Below are 7,194 nucleotides of genomic sequence, written 5' to 3'. Positions count from 1 at the left end.
TCATGCATTCCTCGAAAAAGGCCATAAACAGATCCGCATATATGGGAGCAAAAGAAGCTCCCATAGCAATGCCTTGCAATTGCCAGTAGCATTCACCCTGGAAGTAAAAGACATTTTTATTCAAGACATGTTCTGCCATACATACCAGTAGAGTATTAAATCCAGGAGGGTATATGGCAGCATGTTCCAACCAATAATGTAAAGCTTGTAAACCAGCCCAATGGGGAATACTCGCATATAATGCTTTTACATCCAGGGTGCACATTAGCCATCCAGGCTCCAATTGTGTGTTCGATATGATTTGAAGAAATTGTGTTGTGTCCTGAATCCTTGCTCTGACCGAAGTCAGTAATGGTTTTAAATATTTAGCTAGAAATGCTGACAAGGGTTCAGTCAGAGAACCTATGCCCGACACAATAGGTCTGCCTGGAGTGTGTGTGTGTGTGTGTGTGTGTGTGTGTGTGTGTGTGTGTGTGTGTATATATATATATATATATATATATATATATATATATATATATATATGGGTCTACTTCAATTGACCTAAAACTCATTTGACTGACACTCATTTGACCGACACCCAACTGACCTAAATTTCATTTGATTGACAACTCATTTGACTGACTCCCATTTCACCGACATTTAAGACATAAACTTGTTGTGGGTTTTCCTTCACCTGTGACTTGCTGGTGATAAAAAGAATTACTGTAACTTACAGTGCTGACTGTTAGAATTCTGATAGTTATGTAGTGAGTAGTGTTCCTAAATGTGGGTTTGTCTCTTTACATTTTTATGGGAAGTATCTAAAGTAATTTTGCAAATGTATTGTGTGTTCCCAGCAGTAGTGGCAGCGTGTCCAGTGCTGTAAGGCAAGTTAAAGGTATATGCCCTTTTCCCCACTGTAGTGTGATCCTGGAGTTAGTATATACATAATTGGGGATGTGTGGGAGGCACAGTTCCTACCAAGTTTGGTTATACATTGTCCCATTTCTGTTAAAAGGGTAAGTAAGTAGTGTTTAAGTTATGGAAAGGGTTGGTTATTGGTGTTATAAGTGTGCTTGTCTATGGTTTAAGATTTAGTATGTTGAAATTCAGCACTGCAAGCTGTTGGTGAAATGGGAGTCGATGAAATGAGTTGTCAGTCAAATGAAATTTAGGTCATCTGGTGTCAGTAATCCATGTGTGTGTGTGTGTGTGTGTGTGTGTGTGTGTGTGTGTGTGTGTGTGTGTGTGTGTTTGTGTGTGTGTGTATATATATATATATATATATATATATATATATAGAGAGAGAGAGAGAGAGAGAGAGATGTTTCCTGAGCTTGGAAAACAAACTTATTATTTATTGACATTTATTGACTGGGAAAGTCCATTGGGTCAGGAACCCATTTTCAGTGGATGCCCAGGGAGAAAAGCTCCACAGTTAATACACTCAAATAAAACTATAGACACGACAACATTTTTTTAAAGTGGAAATATGCAAAAATGTAAAAAAAAAAACAAATGATAAAAGTAGCATACATAGACAATATAAAACTTATCAGTATGTATCAGGACTTATATAAACTTAGATAACAGTTGGTAGTACAGTACAAAGCTTGAGTTGTTTCTTTTTGGCATTGCATGATAAAAACATGACAGTTCTTGTTGAACAGTTATAGCTGTAATAGAGCTGTGTTGCTGTCAGGGTAAAAGTTATTTTGAACTATGAAACTGGGTTAGAAATAAGTGTGAAAGCCAAGAGACAACACCCTACTTTTTTCCAAGAAATTAGCTTTATTCATAGTGGTTTATGAAAGAAGAGGTCTTAGGCAATACATCTTGAAAATGGAATCTACTGGCCAGGGTCAAATAGCACCATCCTGAAGGAAGACACCTGTTTTCAACTTACAGTTGCCCGTTCATGCTTATACAACGATTTCTGCAACACATGCTCACTTGTTAAGGGCAGTACAGTGAAAGTTCATCACAATGCTCACTATTACAGCTCTTGCAGAACACATTTTGTAAACTGTTTTTTAACTGCGGATATAAAAATGCCCAGCTGATGACTGGCACTACAAAATAAAAGGCAAATGTGAATGTTTTCTAATCAAGTTGTTCAATTTGAATATAGTAAAATATATATAGCACAAAACACATGGACAAACCCAGTAAAAATAGACTAAAAAGCTACTGCATAAACTTAATTAAACATGCCTAACAAAGTATAATACAAACATTTTATGTTTCTTTTTGGACAACAAAATAAAAAAAAACAGCTGTCACCTAAATGGTAAGTTAACGAAGCAGATAAGCATAGCTAAAAGTAATCTTCAGAAGGATTACAAATTGCAGTACAAGGGATTCATCTGCAGTAAACTATTATGATCTTTCATTCTTCTCCACATTTAGTGCACTTAAGAATACATGGTGAGCTGCAACTAGTCTGGTAAGTTATTGTTACATTATTGTCTTTATCCAGTGCCTTAAAAGCTCAGGTCATGGCATCCATATGCAGAAGGCAATAGATAAAGCTATCAAAATCTATGCTTCCATTCTCTTCAGTATATCTGCATGCGATTAGTTTCACCACCTCTTCAAAACCTGCTGCCTGTAACGCTGCTGGTAATTCATCAGCTGATATAGCACCAGATCTCTCTATCAAACTGCTTGCAAATACCCTGCCAACACTTAACATTATTCCAAAGATACTTACATTCATCAAAACCCAGCTTGCCGGTGCTGTCACTATCCATAACAGCAACCATGCCTCTGCGGGATTCTAAGCTGAAACCGTCAGTCTTCAAGTCTTCACGTTTTGAAACAACTTTATTGAGAGTATTACTCAACTCTGATGGACTCACTTCCATATCCTCTCCTGCAATCTGCTGGAACACATGCCTGAACTGCCTCTCCTCCTCAGACTCATTTGACATAGACACAGCATATGTAGTTCTAGGAGGCGCTGGCTGGGGCACATAATTGCTCATAACATTTGAAGCTGAGGGCCTGCTTCGCAAATGGACCTTGAAACATGAACATCTTAGCTTATTTGGAGTAATATGGAAGTATTGAAACACAATTATTATAGTGGTGTTTCAACTGTTGTTAGGGTTGACGTTATAAGAGGACATGTCAAGGAAGGGAACTGCAGAGTTCTTGAGAAATGCAAAACAGACACAGAAACCACAGAGATGCTTCTCTTAACAACTAATAGGGAGCAGGTTTCTAATGGAGGGTATCATAGAAACTGCTTAACCACTTATTTTCTTTTTAAACCACTTTTTATTAATTTTAAAACAAAGTTTATACAAAATGATTTAAAGATAAATAGAACAAAAACATAACTATTTACAGATGTCCACAACAAAATCAAACATAGAAAACTAAATCATTAACAACTGTCAAGCAAATCACTTAATTTGACCAAACTCTAAACTGGTGAGTAATATATGAAGTTCTCATTTTGGCAGTTGACAATTCTTTTTTACAGGCATTTTTTGCTAAATTAATGAATTCAGTGAAAGAAAGAGTATTTTTCATTTTCCAATTCTTTGCGACTATTTTGGATAAATAAAAATGAAATGGAACAAAGGAGAGGCACCTCCACCCTAGGAATGGAATCCAAAACTGGAGCATTAAATAAGAGTTAGAAATGATGCAGTTATCTGTCCACAAAGCTTGGGCAAAATTTCTAAATTCATCCCAAAGGGAGTTACTATTTTACAGTCCAATATCTTATGAAACCAATCTGCATTAGAGACAGTGGCGGCTGGTGACTTCAAATCAAAGGGGGGCTGCAGGAGACAGCTGAATGGGTGGGGCCAATGGGAAGGGGTGTGGCCAACTAGAAAGGGGAGGAGTTATGCTCAAAACCACAACAACTAAATATACTGCCCTGGGTGCCAAACCATCATTATGAGAGTCCAATCAAGACAAAATGAAGTGTAGAAGAATAAAAATATTTCAATGCATTGGCTGCATGACAGCTTAATATCTAGATGGAAACAAAAAAGGTTGTGAGGCATGAAAAAATAAATTACTTTTTTTAAATACATTAATGGAATGCCAGTCAAAATCAAGTATAAGAAAAACAAGAAATACATTAATGGAATGCCAGTCAAAATCAAGTATCAGAAAAACAAGCAGCACTCAACTCAAACCACTTCTTGCACTGCAGTTCTAATTATAATTTATATTCAGCTTTATTAAAATACCAAGTAATATGCTGAAAGTAGAAATCTCTGATGCCCCCACTTGTAAAAATGTTCCTTATCCAAAAAAAAAAAAGACCTGCTGCCTGACATCTACTTGTTTCATGGGGAAAACATGATCAAAGTAAAAAATGAAAAGCAAACAAGAAATAAGCTCAAGATACATTGTTTAAAATGATTACTGTACAGGTTATGGACCACACAGTTGGCATTCTGTTTACGGGTAAAGCCTGCAGAGATGACTGAAGTCTCCAAGTGTAATGAGACTCTTAAAATAATGTAATCCTGTCCTTGATTACAAATACTGTCATATGCATTTCAGTACCCAAGGCTTATACATTATCTAGTTAAGTATTCTCTACATGGCAACAGAAAGGCTTTCAATGTTGGCAATTCTTTAACAGTATGCTTATTAAAGCTTGCTTGCATCTTGCAATCTCAGCCAAGCTTACCTGATGGTCATTAAAGTATTGCTACTTAAACACAGAGCAACAATAAGCATAAATCAGCAGTACAAAAAATATGACAAAAAACAGACCATTCTGTAAAAATCAAGGACAGATGAAAAGCCACTCTAGTACTTGTGTCTACCTTGGATGGGTGGGATTCTCTGCACATTTACACTGCATAACTACTCCTTGCCTTGCTTCGACACATCCAGAGTCACTACATGAGTGAGCAGGGTGCAACAAGTATGTCACAGTTTGAAATGTCTCTGGCTGACTTGTGATGGCCCTGACACATTTTGTCATACCTCTCTCAACCTCAGAGCAAGAAATCTGGACAAAGCCATACAAAGAAATGGGACAAAGGCCCAAAAATAAGGACAATTTTTAAAATATTGCTCTTATAAACTTAGAAAGATAATAGAGGTCTTGCATTAGTATGAATTTTCAGAATGGTATGAAATCTGAAACTCAAATGTCTGTCATTATTTTCTAACTTCAGTGTTGAATGATGTGTCACTAATTTGCCAAAAAAATGAAAAATGGACCAAACATGTGGATGTAAAAATATAAAATAGCAACACAATACAGCTGGAAACCTGTCAAAGAAGGGACACTTTAATATCAGTACTGCTAACTTGAGCAAAATAAAATAATCTACATGCATTTCTGAAATAAAAGTAATCTGATTAGTTATTTCTTAATTAGAAACCCTCCATGTTTTCTTCCAAAATTGCTGTTTTGCAGAGGGATCATTAGGGGAAGAGCAACATCTTGAGCCAAAATCAGGGACAGTTGAGAGGTTTGGCTCTGCCTAATCCTATAAAGCAATGTATTTGCATGTACCTCTCAACCTGTAATGCAATAAATCTGGACAAGGCCAAATATATTGGGGGAACATATAAACAGTACTAAAAATTGCTCTTGTATAAACTGAGACAGTTGATAGAACAGGTCTTACTTTAGCATGCATTTTTCTGAAGGTTATAAAGTCTGAAACTCAGTGTGTCATTATTTAGTGACTTAATTCCCAAAATGATTTGACAGAAAAACCATAAATTTTATGAGGAACAAACCAAAAATAAGAAGCAAAAAATCTATTAATTCTTTGAAAATCTGGACAGTTGGGAGGTATAGTTCAGCTGGGGCTGCCTAAGTTTGCCACCCTTCCCCCTCACAAAACCATGGTCGAATGGAGCCTCCCCCTGCAGCCATTACTTGGCTACTTCACTCCATTTACCATAAACACTAATGTGCATACTGATTTACTTCTATGATGATTTGAACTTCATTTGAAAGTTTATTTTGCATTTTACAGCACAAACACTAAGACATCTGCTAAACAAACTTGGCATTAAAACTTCTCTGCCCTTGAAACTCACATTCATTGAAACAACATTGAAACCCACATTCAAAGAAAATATATTTTACCCGTGGCAGATAAAGATTAATTCTGGGCTGTTTTCAAATCATAGGCCCCTTGCATATGAAACATACATGTGCTCTTTGATACACCTTCCTATTGCTTTGAGCATTTTTCCAGTAAACAATGAAACAGAACGCATGCACCAATGACAAAACTGCCCATTTCAGAACATTTCCATCATAAAAGTCTACTCATACTTCTACAGTCCACTATTATCAGTAAATATGCACAATTCTACAGTTCACCATTATCAGTAAATATGCACAATCTATGAAGCAGTAAAAAAGTCATCTAAATAATTCCACGTTAAATAAATCTGTAATGAAGAGGTTTCTGCTAGCAAACACCTTTATATTTCATGGTTTGATCGAAAAATAAAGTGTCTGATGCCCCTGAGGAATAAATTGCCTAAATTACATTAAAAATAAGCTAGTAATATTGCAATAGGAAATAGATGGCAAACTGATAACAGGCTCGTAGTTAGTATCTTAACTTTCAGTACGACAGCATTCACCCCTTATGGGAGTAGAACCAACAACCTTCTGCATCAAAAGCAAGTACACAACCTGTTGTGCTATTAGCAATGCGAGCTGACTTAGCATAATCAACACTAAACTTATCTTCACCTGCAGCTCTCAGCTCCTTGTAAAATCTACTCAATACTCAACTGCAACTCAACTTTGCAGCACAAGAAATCTAGGAAAAGCCAAATTTATTGGGGTGGGTCAAAAGGGCAAAAACCAGGGATACATTAAACATTGCTTTTATAATCTTGGAAAGCTGCTAGAATAAAATGCTGTGTTACCACCATACATTTTACTGCCAAGGTCCCTGTGCAAAAGAGTCAGAACATACCACTATGCCAAACCACCTGCTTTGTGAAAGAAAAATGCTATTTTACCATACATTTTACTGCCAAGGTCCCTGTGCAAAACAGTCAGAGAAGCATACCACTACGCCAAATCAGCTGCTTTGTGAAAGAGAGGAAGACTGAAACTTAAATGGCTATCATTTAATGAATTCAGTTCTCACCATAGCTGTCAACCTCTTAGCACAAAACACATGGACAAACCCAGTAATGAGGGAATACAGCCCTCAAACATATTCAGTGAATTCAGCTCTTGCCATA

The 7,194-nt window shown here is 36.6% G+C and overlaps 1 pseudogene; it reads right to left on the bottom strand.

Annotated features, from left to right (window-relative positions):
* Positions 1-2,320: 2,320 nt before the first annotated feature.
* On the bottom strand, positions 2,321-2,969 carry LOC122792739 (annotated as a pseudogene).
* Between the last annotated feature and the right edge of the window lie 4,225 nt (positions 2,970-7,194).

Source organism: Protopterus annectens, chromosome 2.part0 (assembly GCF_019279795.1).
Source record: "Protopterus annectens isolate FY-2018-M chromosome 2.part0, PAN1.0, whole genome shotgun sequence".
NCBI classification, from domain to species: domain Eukaryota; kingdom Metazoa; phylum Chordata; order Ceratodontiformes; family Protopteridae; genus Protopterus; species Protopterus annectens.
Note: the sequence above shows the minus strand (reverse complement) of the source record. Positions and strands in the feature narration are given on the sequence as shown.